This window comes from Corvus brachyrhynchos, unplaced genomic scaffold (assembly GCF_000691975.1).
Source record: "Corvus brachyrhynchos isolate BGI_N302 unplaced genomic scaffold, ASM69197v1 scaffold216, whole genome shotgun sequence".
NCBI lineage: Eukaryota > Metazoa > Chordata > Aves > Passeriformes > Corvidae > Corvus > Corvus brachyrhynchos.
The window spans coordinates 444,695-460,986 of record NW_008238443.1 but is presented as its reverse complement, the minus strand read 5'-3'; the positions used below and the strand labels follow the sequence as shown (position 1 = coordinate 460,986).

At 41.5% G+C, this 16,292-nt stretch overlaps 1 protein-coding gene across 1 annotated transcript in view; it reads left to right on the top strand.

The window, feature by feature from the left end:
• PLPPR1 (phospholipid phosphatase related 1) overlaps positions 1-16,292 on the top strand; it is an 83,550-nt gene that overhangs the window by 3,557 nt on the left and 63,701 nt on the right. The window lies entirely within an intron of this gene.

Here is a 16,292-nt window from a genome sequence, read left to right as displayed (position 1 = left end):
CCAAAAGCTGGAAAAAAAAAAAAAACAAACAACCAACAAAACCCAGGAAATGATCAATCAAGGAGTGTTATTTTTAAAAGAATAGTTTTCCAGTAAATATTGTAAATTATTATTATCTCTCTCATGATTTTAGAGTGCACATATGTAGTTTGTCATTTCTTACTTAAAGATCCTTGAAAGTTCCATTATAAAGTTGTTTTAAAATATTTTGGTTTATGGATAATCATCAGGTTCCATGACTCAGGAGCAAAATCAGTAACAGCATCAACCAAAGCACAAATTGTTGTGGAAAACGCAATGCAGAAGAGAAGACATTCAAATTGAAGACAAAATTACTGAGGTGAGATTGAGGTAAAACAATATGAGGCACTGAGTATTACCAAACTCTATCACCCCAGCTAGTGAAATATTCTGTGACTAGTAACTGTGGAAGGAATTCAAAGAAGTTGAAAAAGAATAACCCTTTAAGACTGATAAGATTTTTTAAAATTAATCAGATAATGGGTTGTTTCCTTTTGTCACTCTGCAACTTATATAGGATATAGGAAATATAGCTTCTCTGCAGAGGCAAGAGGTTATTTTCTAATCTGTGTCTTAACAGTTTAGTCAGTACACACCTGTTGTTGTTACTCTGGTAGAAATTATGTAAGCAGTGCAAGTTATCTGCTTTTTTCAAGAAATTCCCTTTCATCAATCGAGTAAAACTGTTACATATACACTTGCTAGTACCTGCCCCTCTCTCCTGTGTACTGGCCCTTCTGATGACCCTCTAAGTCCTTTGGTTAGTGGCCTCAGTCGTTATCAAGAAGAGGAGATGATAGTGAGCCATCAGCACCTCAGTTCTGTAATTCTACTTTGAATTTATTAGTCAAACTGCTTGTTATCTTTGTAGAATCATCAAATGGATTGAGTTGGAAGGGACCTTCCAGAGGTCGTCTAGTTCAACTCCCCTGCTGTGGGCACAGATATCTTACAGTAGATCAGGATGCTCAGAGCCCTATCCAGCCTTACCTTGAATGTAAGTCCAGGGATGGGGCATCCACCACCTCTCTGAGCAATCTGTGCCAGTGTTTCACCACCCTCATTGTAAGAGAACTTCTTTCTAATCCCTAATCTAAATTGACCCTCCTTTGCTTTAAAACCACTATCCCTTCTCTTATGTTAACAGCCCTACTAAAATGTTTGTCCCCATCTTTCTTATAGAAAGGTCACAGTAAGGTCTCCCTGGAGCCTGCTCTTCTTCAGGCTGAACAATCCCAACTCTCTCAGCCTGTCTCCATAGGAGAGGTGCTCCAACCCTCTGAGTATCTTCATGGACTCCTCTGGACTCACTGCTGCAGGTCCACATCTTTGCTGTGCTGGGACCCCAGAGCTGGAAGCAGCTCTGCAGGTGGGGTCTCACCAGAGCGGGGCAGACGGGCAGAATCCCCTCCCTCCTCTGCTGCCCGCGGTGCTTTGGATGCAGCCCAGGACACAACTGAGCTGCCAGCACACGTTGCTGGGTCATGTCCAGCCTCCTGTTCACCAATACCCCCAAGACTTTTCTCCTCAGGGATGCTCTCAATCCAGTCTGTGGGACTGACCCGACCAAGAAGCAGCACTTTGTACTTGGCCTTGTTGAACTTAATGAGATTCCCAAGGGCCCACTTCCTGAGCTTGTCCAGGTCCCTCCGGATGGCATTCTGCCCTTCAGACCTGTCAGCCTCATCACTCATCTTGGTGTTATCTGTACTCACTGAATTACATCCAAGCTTGTGGATTTATTAAAAATTTACCGAGATGAGTTTGGACTTTGTTTTTATTGTGCATGGTTTCACTCAGTTTAATAGCAGAGCCCTTTCTCTGTGGTGGCCATTGACTAAGGCACATTTGTATCCTGTTGCTAATGAATGCATTAAAACAGCATGGCTCAGGTGTGAACTGGACAGGTGACCCACTTTCAAAGTGAAGCCCTGTTTCATCTCTGGGACTCTGCTTGGCTGGCAGTGGTGAATGGGGTTTAGGCCCATGTTTCTTTTGTGATTTAGCAGTGGGTGCTAGCATGGATCTTTCACATCGTTATATTTTATTTCACCTTTTCTACATTCTTTCAAGTCTTGTGCAAAATTAGTGAATTTCACAGTTTGAATGTTCTCCTTATTGGGATATCTTATGTTTCCAGATGTGTTCTTCACTGTCTTGGCAGCTTATCTATTCTGCTTCACTGAAACCTTTCTCGCAGTGCTGTGGTGATTAATGCATGCCTTTCTTTTTAACCCCTTTGCTGTTTCTTCTGGCACTTTCCCTATCTGCTTCCTTCTTCACTCCAAAAAATACTGAGTTTTGTTGCAACACTCCTTCTGAAAATGTTTTCTTCTGACAGGCCTCTACTTGCTCTTGATCCATGCAAAGACTGTGTCCATGTCAGAAGAATCAAACTGACCCAAGCATTCAAGTGAACTTTGTTATATCCACTATTAATCTGTGTGTTAACACAGAGCTCACTCAGGCTTTAGCTACAAGACTTGGCTTCTGTCTTCAGTAAACATGTGCAGCTGGCTCCTGCAGTGCCCTGGGTGCCCTTAATGTGATTCGAGTTAGTGATATTGAAGAGGGCTGACTGCCTGTTGGCAGTCATGTGAATTTTTGAACACAGCTTCTAGATCTTAATTTGTCTTCAGATTATTTTGGTGGGTTACCTGGACTGGCAACAATCTGCTAGATTATTCCAGGGAAAACAAAGTACTCAGAGAAACTTCTTTTGATGAGAGTTTATTCCAGTCATACTTACCCTCGACGAGCAAACACGGCTATGGGGATATAGAGGCCTTTATTTTAAAGCCTGTCTGACTTTTGTGGCACATTCCTGTGACCTTAGAGAAGGTACAACAAAAGACAATGCCAAAGAGTGAAGTTGAGCGTACCTTTGGTGTCTGACTTGTTCAGACTGCAAACTTCAGAAGCTGAGGTTTTGTTCAAAGGGACACATCCTGCTGGTACCACTTGGGTTGACTTTTTGTGATGTTTTCACATAAGAATGCTGAGCTAAAATTGTCTAAGTTCTGTGAGGAGCCTTTCTAAAAAAAGTTCCATGTATTGAAAATGTTTTATTTTTGTCTCTTGCTTTCTAGATAGTACAGATTAGGACTTCCTCTGAGAAGAATTCTGGACAGAGAGACACATAAATCAAATTTTGTTTTCCTGTCTGTTATAAAACCTTGCCTGACGATAAGGAACATGCTACTTTAACAGTGGAATGAATTTTATTCCTCTGACAACAATGTCTTCAAAAAAAGAAAATGGGGAATCTCACCCAAGTGAAGTCACTGCCAGCCACTGGCAGCACCCAGACTGTCAACTGTTGATGCAGAAGTCGTGGAACTCCTTCTGACTACATCTTTAAGTTTTCTGGTTTTACATAAGTCCTGCTATGTCCACAAATTATCACTGAGAGAGACTCAAAGATAATTTGAAAACGCAGTGTCAAGTATTAGCTTGGGATAGTGGATCTGCAGGTGTTTTAAAGTGGCTGTGGGGCTTGTTTTGCACTGTAGAATTGTGGAATTGTTACAGTTGGAAGGAACCGTAAAGCTCATCCAGTTCCAACCCCCCAGCCGTGGGCAGGGACACCTTCCTCAAGACCAGGTTGCTCAGAGCCCTGTCCAACCCGGCCTTGGACACTTCCAGAAATGTTGAGTCCACAGCCTCTCTGAGCAACCTGTCCCAGAGCCTCACAGAGAATTTCTCCCTAATGCCTAATCTAAATCTACCCTCCTTTAGCTTAAAGCCATTGCCCCCTGTCCTGTCACTTCATGCCCCTGTGAAAAGTGCCTCTCCAGCCTTCTTGTAAATTCCCTTTAGGTGATGAAAGACCTCTACAAAGCCTTTTCTTCTCCAGGCTGAACAGCCCCAGGTCTCTCAGCCTTTCTTCACAGGAGAGGAGCACCAGTGCTCTGATCAACATGCTGGCATCCTCTGGTCTCATTTCAACAGGCTGGGAACCCCAGAGCTGGAATTGTAACGTATGTGGATTCCACTGTGATGAAAATCATACACAAAAAGTGTTGGTAGCCCTTTCAGCTTTCTGTGAGAGATGCTAACATGGTTACTTTCTAATATTTTATATATTTGTATGTCCACTGAGAGCTGGAGAGATTTTAACTACATCTGTGCCTGTTCTCTGGGGTTAAAGGGTGGGAAAAGACTGTCAGTTTGTTTCTGTTAGCAAGCATTTCCCTCTCTGGTTCTGTATGTTTGGTATGCCTAGATAGATCATACAGTCATTAAGGCTGGAAAAGATGTCGCAATTGTAAGTGTGCTGAAATATTTCCAAAATTTTCTGTGCTAGAAATGTGTGATTTATTAAATCTGACGCTTGTCACAACTTTTCTTTCTTAGATTTCATCCTGCTACTTGTGATTACCAGCACCCTAAATACTTTCATTCCTTTGTTAGAAGATGCAAGTGTTGTTCAGTGTTTTGGAGCTCGAAAAATCTCTTTGCAAACAGGCCCTGAAATGAAAATATCCTTTTGAAAGTAACTCTCATCAGGACAAAGCTGCAAAGTAATTTATACTTCCCAAATACTTGGAAAGCACTATCATATGCTCCTCATCATTTGGGGAAGCTGACTGTGTTTAGCTGTGACAGTCATTTTTTTATGAGCAAGTGCCTCCTGTTGTGATAACTGCTGTATTGCTTATCATGGGCCTCTTTTATGCCAGTCATTATTAGTATGAGCTTTGCTCCACAGGGCTGTACTCAGTACAGTGGATCATCTCCTCCCCACTGTCATCCATCTCCCTGTCAATTTCCTGCTGGCTTTTTTCCTTTGTGCCAGGATGTGCAAGGAGGTGGGATTTGGAGACACTCCAGTTTTGTCGGTAGGAGCAGGTAAAATGTGTAGCTACTGCATACAGGGAGAGGTCCTCTGGGTTCAATTCCTGTTCGTCAACACTGAGAGGGTGGTTGCACACTCATTAATACCAGATCAGTGCACTGTGGATTGCCAAGCAGTGGAAAATTAGTCTGGGTAAGGTGGTGGGCCTGTGACTGTGATTCTGCTGAACTCGCTGAATGCACAGTCTGGCTCTCCTGTGGCTTTTTGGCAGCTGTAAGAGGACAGGCAGTACTTGGTTCAGAATGTAGCCTGCAAACGTAGTTAACCAGTGATCTTCTTTTTAGCAGTTCTTAATTACAGCTGTTCTTGATGCTGGAATACATGAAGATACAGCTCCAGGGACTGGAAGGCTGAGAGGTGAATTAGTGCAACTGAGACACAGTCTTAGCTGTTGCTGAACTCTGTTATTTATGGAAGTGTTATCCCTGCCTTTGGTGACTATACAGTTGGATTGGCAATGCTTTGAAAAATCCAGCCCTAACCATTTTCATGGCAGCTGTTCTCTCTGCAGGGATCATTAATGCATCCGACTGCACGAGGAGCAGAAGCATCTCCCAGTGGATGTACTTGTCACTGGCAGTGGAGGGCAACAATAAGGTCTGCACTTGGACTATTCTAAGTGATGAGCAGCTGAGACTAGCTGAGGATTGAAAGGTCTCATGGGCCCCTCAGGTGCCTGATCTGCAGAGTCTGGATGTCTTTCGTGGTGTTTCCTGTGGAGAAGTGGACATAGGCTAAAACATCTTTTTGTTTTGGAGGAGTTAGGGTGAGTCTCTGCTCTGTTGGCCAAGATGCCAGCTGTCACACGGGTGTTGGTTGTTCCTGCTCCTGAAAAGGGGAAGTAGATGTGTAAGGGTGGCTTTTAAGCTGAGCTGTGTTATAGGATTGTTGCCTGGCTTTATAGATGGAGTGATACAACACCTCATGACTCCACTGAGAGCTCTGAGAAGAAATGTGCAGTTGTTATAACCCCATCACCTCAATCTCTCAATATAGTTGGGTCCCAAATTTTATTTTAATTTTTACTTTGAGCAGACTTTACTGCAAAGTTGGATAAAGAATAGAAAAGACAGGAACATCTATAAGAGGAAGGTCAGGAAACAGGTAATACATCTTCTTAGTGTTAAGACTGTACCAGAGTGGAACTAGAAGCTTGTTCATGCAGCTCCCTAAGTGGTCACTTCCTTGTTTTTCATTGGAAAAGAAAGGTTACCTAGGAATGTGGGATGTGGGTTACACAGTGGTACCAACTCTTAGAATCAGGAGTCTTGCAAGATACTGTCCATGAGTTTGCAAACCTAGAAGAAAAAACACAACTACTGTCCTGTGAAGAAACCGATGTGTAGAGGAATAAAGTGGCAAAGAGACAGGACAAGGAACTTGAGAGCTGAAGGACAAAAAACAAGAGAGAGAAAATGAGATGGAGCATGTAAATCAGGAGAGAGTAAAATTTAAGATTCGTTTTGCAGTGAAATAATAAGTTTAAAGTTCTGTGGAGTATCAAAAAGCCCATAAGCAACCCCACTATGAGATTGTGGAGCTGAGGTGGGAAAGTTTTGAGTGCAGTATGAAGGCAATGCAGTGCCTCACCCAAGCTGTTACTAAAGCACCTCCCAAAAGGGGTGGTGGAGTGGACAGAGACCTATGGGTTGACCTAATTCAACCCCATTCATCACTTGGAAGAGCAGAAGTTCACAAATTCTGGTGTTCCTGTTAAGGAGATGCTGGAATTCTTCACTGAGAATTTTGGAGCACCCTTTGCTGATGGAATAAAGGGAAGAAAAAGAAATGTGCACAGAGGGACATACAGCGTTGTCTCTTATGAAACTACTGAGCTGACCCCAAAACCTTAAACAGACTTGCCTGTAAAATTGGGCCCTTGAAATAAAAATATGTGCTCTGAATGAAGATGAAGTATTTGCCTTAATGAAGATGAAGTATTTGCCTTGCCACGGCTGGATGAGAAAATGCTGTGCAAGCTTTCCCTGCAGCTGCTCAGTGGGTGGCTATAAAAGCAGAGTTAGATGTATCCCCTGCAGCCACAAATCATGATTCTGAGGAGGCACATTGGCTTCTGCAAGCTTTAAAAGTAATATTAAAAGGTGAAAGTTATGTTGGAAGAAAGGCCATGTGCCAAATGAAAGCATATTTAGGTCAGAAGAGATTGTCAGGCTCTGTCTGTGGCCTATTAAACGAGTGGTCTCCAAAGCAGGGTGCAAGAAGAGCAAGGGGTGCATAAAACAGTCCTCTGGGGTGTGAAAGAAAATATTTTTGTGCTACTAATAAATTTTTAGAATGGTGTTTCTTTCATCTTTGGCTTAGAGTTTTTACTTTTCCTGTATGTTTCACAAGTTGCATAATATGTTAGGATGGTGGTACATTGGGAAGGTGGGGTGGGCATCTCAGGTTTTTTTCCCTGGTACTGTTTGCAATCGCAAAAGTTTGGAGATTACTGTGGTAAACGATGGGTGTGGCCAAGATCTGCATGCTGCACTTAGAACGGCTGTGGTGAGTGGTCCTGCATCTAATTTTAGGGCTTAGAAATATGTGAACTACATGCCCTGAGGCAGAACCCTGGTAAGAGAAATAGGAGTCTTTGGGAGGAAAATAGATGATTATAAGCTGAAGACTAGTCCTAGGGCTAGGGAAAAACAAAGAGGCAGTACAAACTGCTGCCTTTGCAAAGTGCACATCAGGGGAAGGACATTGTGGCAGGTACCTTTGCTTAGCACGAAGGCTGTGGAGGGAGTGGAAGCAGCAGGGCAGTGATTCAGTAAATATCAAGCTGGGGCATTTGGGGGCGATCAGCGCAAGAAAAGAAAGAAAACCCAGTGCCCTCAGTCTCTCAGTCCCAGCTGACAGCCCATCTCTTGTCTTCCTTTTTTTACACAAAATTAAGACGTGGAGGCTGGGGAAAGCCTGTGGTTCTGGTAGCGTTGGGAGTTCACCAGGAATTAAAGAGCCCAGGAGCAGCCGCATAATGTTATGTCTATTGATACCTCCAAAACCACTGGAGAGCAGGTGCAGAGAGTGATAGCTGCTCTTAGGACAGCTACCCTAAGGAAGCAGGTAGTGAAAGAGGATGAGGGGCTAAGGACTTGCTTATAGCAGAGCAAAGAAGGGGTTCACATACAAGATGAAGCAACCAGGGTGCTGTATTTGCTGCAGCTTGCAATCTATGCCAGTGCCATGGATATTGATGATTTGGCATTTCTTGGCTTTTCTTTCCCTGTTTCTGTTTTGTTTGTGCTGTCACATATGCAACTGTATGTGATATTGCAATATTTTTATTATATGTCAGTTCTCATGGTTGAGGTGACAGGAGAAAAATATGAACTGAGGGAAGCAGAGAAAGAAGATCAAATTTAAACTGTGTTAATCTCCAAATCAGAAAACTATTTCTTTTGAGATAATATGTATATGTATATGTATATGTGTATATATATATGTATATGTATATCATATTATTAATATTGTGCTTAGTAGATTAGGGAATGCAGTGTTTCAGTATGTAAATTTAAAAAAAGGTGTAAATTAACGTGTGTATACAATATCTAGAGACATGAAATATGTTTTAAGCACTGGAAACAGCAAGTGTACCTAGGTCAGCCAAGTCTAGAACTGCTTTCCATGACAAACTGAGTTTTAACAGAGTGCATAAATCCTTCGGTGTTGATAGTGGGGTGACTGCACCTTTGTGTAATACTGTATTTGACATATTTTGAAAAAGCAGTTTGTAAATCAGTGGTCCTCGGATGGGCAGAAAATAACAGTTTTTTGTAAAAACTGGTTTAGTCTATGCAAAACACTGTATGTATGTGTGATATGCTGTCTTACACCAATTTGCTGGAAAGAATTTTTCCATTTTTAAAGAGTATATCAGATAATTCTTGAAAATTAGAATAATGGTATTTTAGAGGTGAGGGGTGTGCATCAGCAGTGGAGGGCTATTGACAAGACATGATGTTCTGATGGTCTACTTAGAAGGATAGCAGCAAACAGTGCAGGACATGATGGCATATTTATATGCTTCTGTCAGCTTTTAGTGTTCAAAGGCCTGTTTAATCATAACCTGACCAAGTCAGATGGCGTGCAAAATTGTTCCCTTCATTTTCAGCCACAGTCTGTCATGCAATTTGCAGGCTCCGGTTGTATTTGAGTGTATATGAATTTCTGTGCACACACATTCGTGCTGGTGCGTAAGTGTCCACAAAATATTACAAGCTAACTTTCTGTATATAGTTGACCTGAAATAGGTGCATGTCTCACTAAAACTCTCTTACAGAATGTGTTTTCAGTAAAATCACTCTCTTAGAAGTAATATTAAGGTCTCAGCTGCAGGAATTTCAGAATTCGTCTTTGTGGGCTGAGTCACTTTAATTGTAACAGTTCAGTTGTTTCTGTGGACTGTATTGGCTTTAAAAATCAAATGCCTAATAGAGCAAACAATGTCTTTGAGGCCTTTCTGTGTGTCACGAGACAGAATTACACAGGGAAGAGCACAGACCTCCAAGCACACCAAAGCCTGGCCCTAATCAGGAGCTTAACTCCGTACAAGTGTTTGCAACAGCCTTGTTGGATTCATAGGTGAAGAACCATGTTTTTCAGTCTATCAGAATCTAGGGCATCCTTGTCCATCAAAATCTGGGTTGTGGCCTTGTAGCCAGACAAATGCTCTTGCGTCTCCTAGTAGCAACACTGGTTCTGAAATAATTCTGCGAGGACAAGGGTTTGTCAGATCTCAGTTGTCAGGGCTTGCCTGGAGATTTGTTCTGCTCTTTTAACTCTTACAGCAGTTGTCTGAAAGAGTGATAGGTGTTACCTAATCAGTTTGAGCTTTAGCTTGCTTTTACATGGCTGTATAATTTAGTGCCTATTTTTATAATAGTCTTCATCAGTTTCTCTGCCTAATGGGTAGAACTAACAAGTCTCTATTCTTTTAAAAATGAACTGTCTGAATGGCTGCATGGAGAACAGACATGGGATAATAGCAGAGGCCTGAAAATTGTGAACACAAGGTGGTACCAGAACCAATCAAGCTACAACCAGCCACCCCACTTCCCAGTGAGGTGTTTAGGAGACTGAAGAGGAATAAGCTCTCACCACCAGCCCTGATGCCTTTCTCTTGGAGAAAAGCTATGGCTGAGGACAGTTTGCCATAACCCTCTCTCCTATTCCAGATGAAGCAGGACTCAGGGAGGAGTCTGTGGATAGCATAACGGTACAGAGAAGGGAGAGGTATTACAAGGTCTATAAACTCAGAAATATTTTTTTAATAGTTGGCTGTATTTTTTTATGGTAATAAGTAGATGTGGAGTAATAAGAATTTCTTTTCTTTTAGGCTGTTGTAGTCTAACAGTAAATTCTTAAATTCTTGATTTTCCACCCAGGTAGTGTTTCTGAGGCCCACATAAACTGCATGAGCTGTACAACAGTACTGCCCTTAGAAGTGGCAGATTTGGGCTATAGGGGTTATACTTGATTTCCCTTGGCTGCATAATGGACCCAGAGATAAAAAAAGAGGAAAGCAAAAAAAAATTATTTTTCACTGTTATTAAGGAGAGCTTTTACCAGAGTCTTTTGTATGAGCGAAGAGAGCAGGTATGCCAGAAATCCTTTATTCTCTGTCTTGGCAAGGGATGAAGGTGAAGGGTTATAAACCAAGTGAACTGACGAAAGATCCAGATAAGATTGAGCTTGCTGCCAGACTTGCGAGAGTGTGAATCTGTGCAGTGCTTGTGTGTCTTTGACAGCTCCACTGCCAACATGAATACCGGAAAATCAGAGGAGCAAGCGACCCTGCCCCTGGGCCTCATCGCCAAAGGCTGCACTGTTGTGATGCAGTTGTTTGTTTACTTTAATAATATTACAGCTTGCAATCAATACTCACACAGTTTTCTGGGCCCTGAGGGGACAAAATGAATGGGTTGTTTCTTTCTATCCAGAGTCCGCTTGCTTGTACCTATTACATGACTAGTTTTTAAACCAGCTCACCATGATTTTGAGAGGAAATTTCCAATGTAGAATTCATCCCCTGGAAAAAAAACAAAACAAAACAAAACACTGGAAATAAATAGAAAAATGTTAATTACCTGATTTTCATCCCCTTACCCTGTTTAGCGTTGCTGTGCTCTGTTCCTTCCCATACTCATCTCAATATTTCTGCTTGCTTATCTTTACACTGTGACTTGTGTGAACACTCTCCAAAGGTGCTGGCTCCCTAAGTTGTCATAGAAGGGTAGTGGGAGGAGAGGGTTTGGAAATTTACTCACAGACATCATCTGAGGCCTGAGAGTAGCTAGCACTTTGCAGAAGCTTCATCCTTGCACTTAAATGTGTGGATCAGCAGCTTGCTTGGATTTAGGCTCAGCAGATATGGCATACAAGAGCACCATGCAGCAAATATTTTTGAAATACGTTTTTAATACTGGGATTCCCAAATTAGTTCTGTGCAGAGCTGCGAAGCTCCATTACAGATAAAGAAGGAATACTTCTCGTTCTCGCTAACACATAAGCAGCCAATTGGTTTTTTTAATAGCTCAGTAGATTTCAGTAGGAGGTTGGCTAAGGAGGTTTTGTAAAGAAAAAACAAAACCAGTTTTCTGGAGAAAAGTACAAATTTTCTGAAAGAGGAAAATGTGTTTGGACATTTTTTTCTTATAATATATTATTTTAATGATTTAAAAATAAAATTAATTTTAAATAACTTCTGAAAAACCCTGATGTATTGGGATGGAAAGGGTGGAGTGTTTTCTAGGTAGACAAAATTTTCAGTCTTGTGGTTTTGCATCACAGGCAAAACCTGTGGTCTGTTTTCCTCTCCTACCCTTCATCCCATACGAGTTTTTCTGTAGCTCATCCAATTTTCCTCTCATCTGCACCACTGCATTGTTACCCTCTGTATTCTTGAAGTTTTCTTCTGCTTTCTTCTTTCCCTTCAATGTCTCCCTCCTTTTTTCAGCAGTTAATTGTGATAAGAGCCTGAGGAGGCAGCTGCTTGTTTTCTCCTGTTGAAATTGTTCCCTTTCCTCAGTGCCTGTGGTGTTGTGCTTGGGGAGTCACCAAGTGGAATGGAATTGGTTTCAGAGAGTGAAATTCGGTCACAAGCCCTTCCTGATAGCACCCCAAATACCAGGAAGATCACTGGTTTCCAGCCGGAGTCTTGCAGGACTGTCAGGTGCAAATCAGAAATGGTGGTGATTGTTTTTTTGGTGAGTTGTGCAAATGAGACACTGAATGGAGAACTCGTGCAGTAGTTTACAGAATGTGATTTAGCATAATCAGAGTACCTGTATCTCAAGCCCATCATTAATTACGTCAATCATTTGCAGTTCTGGATATCAACTGTGTTACTTTTGGAATGATAGCCTGATCTATTTTCATTAAACTAATCATATAACTAATCTCTGTAATTCAGAATCCTTTATGTATAGGAAGAGTTGCCTTAATGCTGACCCCCCCTGCCATTTTATTGCTATAAATACCCTTAAAGATAGATGGAGTTTTAACCAATCAGAAGTAAATGAAACAACCAATTAATTACCTCTTGTATTTGTTCAGAAAAAATCACAAGGTAAATTAATTAGTGTAAATCAAGATGATGTGCCTTCAGGTGGGATGGGTGGAGGCCAGAAATAGTCTTTCTTTTGCCATGATAATGCACAATTGCTTCATTTAGATTCACTTCAAAGTTTGAAAGGATGAAATGAGAGCTGGAAGAGTTAGCTTTTTTGACTTAAAGGGGAGTTAGGAGCAGGACAGTCTTGTAATTGCATGGATAAATTCAGTGGGTTTCGGTTTTTTTTCCAGAGGCTGCTTGTTATTTTTTTTAAAGAATTCCCTAATGAAACTCAGTCAGATTCCTTCTTCATCTATCATGTACCACTAATCCTTTTGCAAGAAAGAGAGGAACATTATCAGCTATAGCAGGTAAAACATTTTATTCATATGGTTTTGCAGATGTGACACCACATTTAGGTGGGTTTCATTCAAATCAACACCAGGTAAATGATACACTGAAAATTTTCAGAAGGAATTCAGTGTCTTACCAAATGGAACAGACCAACCACGGTGACTTTCAGACCCGCAGGACAGGGAGAGGTTCACGGGTTTGAGATGGTTCAGAATAAGGCTTGTGGCCATTTTGTTTGGCTTTCTGGATATTAGTGTGCATATACCTGCTATTCACACAGTTATGTTTGGGATCTATTTCACATCTATGAAATTCTGGCCAAGTGGCGTAAATGGAAATTTTGTGGCCAGAAGCTGTGGCATTGAAATTTCACTTTCCTCCCCATAATGAGAAGTTGTTACAAGGCCTCTGCTGTGCTCACGTAACACTTGAACTCTCTTGAGGATGTAAGTGGTGCAGAACCCTTATCAGTCTGCCTACCCATAGATTTTTCACTGTTGCTTATCATTCAGACATGGGATAATTTTCTGCATGAAGCTAGTAACAAGGGAAAACAACCCTAACAGGATTCTTGAAATCTGAGCATCACTTTCTTCTAGGGATCAAACTCTGCTTTGACACCAGGGATTCAGCAACACATTTTTAAGAGAATGAGCTTAGGAATTGAGATAGTTATTAATATAGCTTTCTTCATAACCAGATGGCTTTTGTGTTAAGGGTTGTCATTTCAGATATGCTGTGAACTATATTACTTAAGTATCACTGTTTGCCATAAAATGGTTTTCTACTATAAGTGCTGAATGTGAAGATGTGCATTCTGCTAGCAGAAAAGGGTCAGAACTCTCATCAGAGAAAGTGTTTTTCTGTCTTAAATGCTGCAAAATTGTTTTTCTCTAATGGTGAACATGTGTGGGTTTTTTTTGCGTACTGTTTTTATTCCTTTCCTTGCTGTCATTAGTGATGTGTAATTAGTTTCTTGTTCGGGAGTCTTTGGAGACACCTGTGAGAAGCACCTCCACTGTCAGGGCAATTTGTCTGAATGGTGTAGCTATCGAATGTTACAGTTGTCCTGGCAGAAACCAGGAGAGTTTACAATAAATTGTATTCTGGGGTGAGATCTAGATTCAGTAAACTGAGCTTCTGCTTCATCAGTTCAGCTCCTCTTTTCAGTGTTGTGGCAAAGCAGGACACTGTGCTCCTTACACAGGAATGCTCTTGGAGACAGTCACCAGCCAAGGCCTGAAATTTAGCACACAACCCTTGTTTGTGATCAGCTGCTGGACAGTTTCACAGTCAACAACTAAAGATCAAGCGTGACTCAGACATCGGGTTTTGGACAAAGAGTGTCTCCAGTCTGACACCACATTACTGGTCTGGTGGCCATGGTGCTGATGGCTCTTTGCCTCTCGGTTCGTAGTGAATGGGGAAAGGATTCTCTGATGATATTAAGTGTCTTCCCTCTTTCCCAAGCCCTGTTGTGTGTAGGACATACTCTTCCTCAAGGGCAGCATGATCCAAAGGATAACTTTCTCATGTGTAGGTAAAAAATTAGTGTGTTGTGGGCCACTGAGACAGCAAACTGAGTGCCAGTTATCTGGTACCTTTTAACTGCTGCAGCCATGATGTTATTTTCTTAGTTTTACTATTTTCAGGCAAGTGCTCTGTGCAGTGATTGGGTGCAAGGCAGACAAGCAGATCTTCATGCTTGATATCATTTGTGCATTTTGTCACACTGAGTGATTCATGCCACCACTGTGGTTTCAATTACTTCAAAAACAGTAAAGAAGTCTGTACTTGGAAAATACTGACTGCCCTTTGCAGTAAAATCTTACCTTTATTCCTCAGATCCTTTTCTGTGCATCAGTTTGGTTTATGTGGAAGAGAGCTCTGGGGAAAACATTTTAACCCTGTACTGTCCTGTTGCAGCCTGTTCAGAATTACAGGCTCATGCAGAGGTTGCACTGGGATAATGAGGTGCCTTTGGACATTGCAGGTGAAGTTGCAAAGAGAGAATGTGAGGCTGTAACATCTCGGTGCACATTTGATCACCACTTATAAGGTTGCAGTGTGTGTTCTGCTGGTTCCAGCAGCAAGCAAGCAGGGAAACCTGTATTACTAAAATGTACAATGAGGACTGTGTGGTTCTTGTGCAGGACTTAGCAAGCACATTTGAAGAGCAGGGATTGTGTTGTCAAGTGGACAGAGCACTTGACAGGAGTCTGAGAATAATGTGTCTTTCTTCAGCCTACACATTGAGTCATTGTGTGATGCCTGGCAAATTGCTTCAACTGTTTCCCCCCACAGGAAATAGAGGACCCTGCTTTACTGTGAGATCTGTAAGAGATAGTGTGATAAATAGTGATTATCATGATACAGTTCTTTGCCAAAGCTGGGATAATCATTGTTAGCAACGGCATTAATTTTAATTTGTTTCCTTAATTGAATGGAGGTTTGACATATGCAGTTTGTGTTTCACTTGGGCAAACTGATCCTTGATGGACTGGTGCAGAGGTTTTGGTGATATCTTTTTACTTGTAAACAGAATTCTTATTTTAATTAAAGATCTTTATTATTTGAAGCCAATTGCCAACAGAGGTTTGCAAATTGCTAAAATAAGATTCAAGTAATTTAAAAATAGGAAGTACTGATGTATCTTTTACATTGTTACAGAAATAGTTGGTGTTCCATCTAATATAACATTTACATCTTATTTTGGAACAGTGTTAGCTGCTGCTGAAAAGATTGTGAAATTGAGAGACAGAAATCAATTTTTTTTTGTGTTTGCATCACATCCTGGTACCAAATGACCAGTGGCTACCCTCCTCTCTCCTCTGGTCAGAGAAGATTTGGGATTCTGCAGTGAGGTGGTGTCCCACATGTGCCAGTGGCTTCCTCTCTGCTGCTGTGGTTTGTGCAGCAGCTCCTGGATTTCAGGCTGGTGGTCTCTGAGCTACTGCAAAAGAAATATGCACTGATTCTGATTAACTGAAACACAGTTGAAAACTACAATGAACAGGGCCTGTTAGCATGTCTGGATTGTTGATCTGAGTATTTTCCACAGATGCCCAGATGTCCACTGCAGCAATATATGATTGTCCATCTTCTCTTCCTGCCTATGCAGGACATGGCTTAAAAAACATAGGGTTGACCACTGTCTCCAGAGGAACAGACCACCAATTAAATGTTTTGATGACTGATTACACAGAACAGTTGTGTGTACTATGTCTGCTGCAGGAACTTACACTACAAAGGCTCAGCAAATGCTGGTTTGTCCTAGATATGTCCTTCTTGCTGCCTGCCACATGCTCACATAAAAGGCTTTAGAGTGTACCTGAATGGGGCATTCTAAAAGCCATTCCCCTGGATGGATCCCTGCAGCAAGAAAATCTCTTCAGCTTGAATTCTCTTTTTCTTTGCTGTCCTTTTCATTTAGTTTTCAATTCACTTATTTATATTCTCTGTCTCCACTTGTTCTCCCAGGAGATGCCTGACAATAACCTC